The sequence below is a fragment of the Fundulus heteroclitus genome, unplaced genomic scaffold (assembly GCF_011125445.2).
Source record: "Fundulus heteroclitus isolate FHET01 unplaced genomic scaffold, MU-UCD_Fhet_4.1 scaffold_816, whole genome shotgun sequence".
In the NCBI taxonomy this organism is placed as follows: domain Eukaryota; kingdom Metazoa; phylum Chordata; class Actinopteri; order Cyprinodontiformes; family Fundulidae; genus Fundulus; species Fundulus heteroclitus.
Genome location: NW_023397270.1, coordinates 15,001 through 19,531, shown reverse-complemented (window position 1 = coordinate 19,531; position 4,531 = coordinate 15,001).

Genomic DNA, 4,531 nt, shown 5'->3' with positions numbered 1-4,531 from the left:
CCGACTCCGCAGTCCGATGCGTCAACCTCGACTATAAATTGGAGAGCTGGGTCGGGTGTAGCGAGCACGGGCGCGGAGGTAAACTTTTCCTTTAAGGTCTCAAAGGCAGCGTTAGCTTCCGGGGACCAGACGAACGGCACCGATGCAGAGGTGAGACGACTGAGAGGGGCCGCTACCGAGCTGTAATTGCGGATGAACCGCCTATAAAAATTAGCGAACCCAAGGAAACGTTGCAGCTGTTTCACTGAGGATGGAGCGGGCCACTCCGCGACTGCGCGGATTTTCTCTGGGTCTGCCCGGAGACGGCCTTTCTCCACAATGAACCCAAGGAAGAGGCGTGAAAAATACACTTCTCCGCCTTGACAAAAGGACGGTTCTCCAGGAGGCGCTGGAGAACGAGGCGGACGTGTTCTCGGTGCTGGGTGAGGTCCTCAGAAAAAATAAGGATGTCGTCTAAATAAACGAAAACAAAGCGGTGGAGAAAATCACGGAGGAAATCGTTAACCAAACACTGGAACACGGCTGGGGCGTTGGTCAGCCCAAAAGGCATGACCAGATATTCATAATGGCCCAGCGGTGTATTGAACGCAGTTTTCCACTCATCACCTTGGTGGATGCACACGAGATGGTAGGCGTTCCGCAGGTCTAATTTGGTGAAGACAGTGGATTTAGCAAGGGAATCGAAGACTGAATCTATGAGAAGGAGAGGATATTTATTCTTTACAGTTATGGCGTTCAAACCGCGATAATCTTTACACGGGCGGAGTGTCTTATCTTTCTTGGGCACGAAGAAGAAACCGGCAGCGAGCGGGGAGGACGAGGGACGGATTATGCCGGCGGCTAAAGAATCGTGAATATATTGCTCCATAGCCTCCCGTTCGGGGCGAGATAGGTTGTACAATCTCCCTGGGGGATAAGACGCTCCCGGGAGGAGGTCGATCGCGCAGTCATAGGGGCGGTGGGGGGGGGGAGCGAAAGTGCCAGGTCCTTGCTAAAAACCTGCAATAAATCATGATATTCCGGCGGTACGCCGGATAGATCCACGGGGGGCGGTGCCGAGGAAGCTGGGGAGCTCGGGGAGCGCGCGGAGAGCAAACAAGACGCGTGGCAGGCGGTGCTCCAATTACGGACCGCGCCGCTACTCCAGTCAACATTGGGATTGTGCTTAACTAACCACGGAAGTCCCAGGACCAAGGGAGCGTTTGGAGAGGAGATTAGGTGGAACGAAGTTGTTTCGCTGTGATTCCCTGAGGTAACTAGCATTAAGGCGGGGGTGCGGTGGGTGATCACGTAGGAGGGATTTCCATTTAAGCCGGAAGCGCGGAGAGGGGCGTCTAGGCGAATAAAGGGTATTGCGAGCTGACGGGCAACCTCTTGATCGAGGAAGCTCTCATCCGCACCGGAATCTATTAATGCGCCCAGCGGTTGGTCAATCCCCTCCCAGGAGATGGTAGCATTTAATAATTTTCGGGGAACCGGGGGAGATAAACGGCTCGCTCGAACCCCTACTGCTACGGGCGAGCCAACTCTTTTGGGCGCTGCAGAAAGGACCGTAAATAATGACCGGGATGGCCGCAGTATATACAGACTCCCTCCAGGAAGCGGCGCTCACGCTCGCGCGGTGACAGTTTGGCCCGACCCAGCTGCATGGGTTCCTCCGTGGAGGGACCATGGCTCGGCATGGATCGGCATGAGACCAGTGGACTGTGCTGCTGGACGAGCAGAGAGAGTCGTGTGCGTTGCGCGCTCTCTGCCTCGCTCGCGCAAACATCTGAGTGGCTTTCTTAACCAGCTCATTAAACTCTGTAGGCACGCCCTGAGCGGCTAGGTGATCTTTAACATCATCGCTCAGGCCACAGATGAAAAGATCTCGGAGAGACTTAGTGTTCCACCCGGAACGAGCGGCGAGAATGCGGAAGTCTACCGAGTACTCCGCTACGCTGCGGCCCCCGTGGCGCAGCGCTACGAGTGGCGTCGGCGTGTCGCTCTCCCTTACAGGGCAATCGAACACCTGTCGAAGCTCGGTGGCAAAGGCCGAGTAAGAGGACCGGCGAGGAAACCTCGCTGACTGCCGCGTACCAGGCCAGTGCGTCGCCGCGGAGCAGTCCGGCGACGTAACACACCTTGGCCTCGTCAGTTTGAAAAGTGACAGGCTGTCTTTTAAACACCAGCTCGCACTGGACTAGGAACCCCTTGACCGTCCCCATGACCCCAGAGAATTTATCCGGCATCGCTACGGGTGTTTGGGTGAAGACTACGGGAGGAGAAGTGGGAGGTTCGGGGGCAGGAGCGGGCGCGCGGAGGCGGGACACCTCGGCGGCCAGCTTGCGCAAGGAGTCAGTCAGGGACTGGATGTGATCCGCCTGCTGTTGGAGGCGCGCGCCCTGGGCCGCGACAGCGCAGGCGACCTCATGCGCGGAGGGAGGAGTCGAGGGCGGAGGGTCTGAGTGGGCTGGGTCCATGTTTGACTGGATCGTTCTGTTAAGGTTTGACAGAACGGACCCACACGCAACCACTCAGAAAAACGTTTTCTTTTAATTAGAGCAGTAAGGGGTTTAAGTACAGCGGGGAGTACAGTTCTCCAGGGGGGAGGGCGCAGGAACGTGGATGGAAAGCGCGGACCAGGGGGACTAACCCAGGTGACCCGGGAACGACTGACTCGAGACCCAGAGGAGGAGGGCACCGGCCGGCGAGCAACCAACTGGGAGGTGGATGGTGAGCCGCAGTGGCAGCGTCCGGGAGGGGAGAATCGGTTGCGAGCCCAGCTGGCTGAAGATCAGCAAGGTGAGTGAACCAGGATGAATGCAGCAGACGATCCAGTGATGAGTGGTGAGATTGACCGGGTTTTTATCCTGCGTGTGATGAAGATGATGAGTCTCAGGTGTGAAGGTGGCAGAAGGCGGTGGCTTGGCGGAGGATGGTTCCAGAATGCAGGGAAGAGAACCGTAGGGAGGGGCGAGACATAGGGCCAAAGAAAATAACACAGAACATGCTGAGATAAACAGAAAGAAAACAGGACACTCACCCCTGCTGTGCTGCCACCGTAACAGGTTGGTCATAATCAGAATACTTCAGTGAATCCTGGTTCACTGCAGATCTGATTAACAAAAACATGGAATGGAGTTAAAACATTTGCCATGTATTTCAATCCATTCACAATGCAAAGCCCAAGTTAAACAAAACATTATTTGTTGAAATAATATTCTGAGGACCGGTTTGTCCTGTAAAATCATTTAAACCCTTACGATCGAGTTTGTTAATGCGATTCTCCCTCCGGGCGCATGGGGTCGCTACAGCAACTCGGTGGCTAAGAGGTTACAACATAAAGTTGCCAAAATTGCCTTGAAAACCGGCATTAATATACCATATTGATGCGGGAATAAGGCAGATGACACCATCGGAGGATGGCGGAGCAGAACAGTTATGCTTTATGCTTTAAAACGAACTCCATTTGAAATGTCCGAAACCGGATGTTAGCAAGGCTAATAGCATGTTGGCTAGCGGACGCTCGGCGCTAACATGGTACCAAATGCTAGCAATGCTATATTGTTAGCCTTTTGTTCAAAATACCAGGTATACACGGTTTACAAGACATTTCCCAATAAACCTTTTTATTTCACCCTCAGCCCGCTGCCCAAACCTCTGTCTCGTGTCAGTTCTGTCCAGCTTTGGCCATTTACGGGAGGAGCGTTGAAGGAGGGAAGTTGTTGGCGGGCTAGCGTTAGCTCTGTAGCATGAGCTAACAGCGTTGTCGGGGTCGGAGGCCTGGTTCCTGCCGCGTTCCCTGACCCTGGTTTCAGTCACGATTTAAGCAGATTTCTCCTCGGCATGGGGAGGTGGCTTCTGTGCCGGCTTTTCAGCTCTGCGTTGCCTGGACCCAGCTCCGTCTGTGGTGCGCTGAGAAAGCAGAACAAAGCTGGCATAGACCGATTCCTTCACTTTGGCATCTGTTTTAAGCAGAAGTGAGAAACTTATCTTTGAATCAGCTGGCAGTTTCTCCCTATGCCAGGGAGGAACTGAGTTTCAGAAAGGCTCATTCTCACTCAGCTCGCGGCCTCTTTCAGGCCCCATGGATGGTTCCTGGAGGCCTTCAGTCACATGGCTCCCCCCTCTCCTTGAGTGCTGGTCCTCAGAGGGTTTGGAGGTATGTGTCTCAGCAGCTTGGAGTCAGGAGGAGAGAGTCGCAGAAGAAGAGAGCTCTGTGTCTGTGGAAGAAAGGTTTTATAGCAAGCAGGGGTCACAGCTGACCTCCTGCTGGGAAGAAGGGCCGTCCCCATGCTGTGAGGGTCTCATGTGGCAGCCAGAGTGGATTTCCTTTGTTTAAATCTTTCACTGTTCAGAATCCAAGCCGAGATCAATTATTTATCATGGTGTTATTGCAAAACAGAGTGGGCTGGATAACGTAAACAATAATGTCCCATCAATGTATGAAACCCTTGTGGAGATAACCTTGTTATTACAACCATAAAAACACACAACAGCAATACCATAAATGGAAGGCTGTTGTGAGCTACCTCTGTTAGCCCTTTGT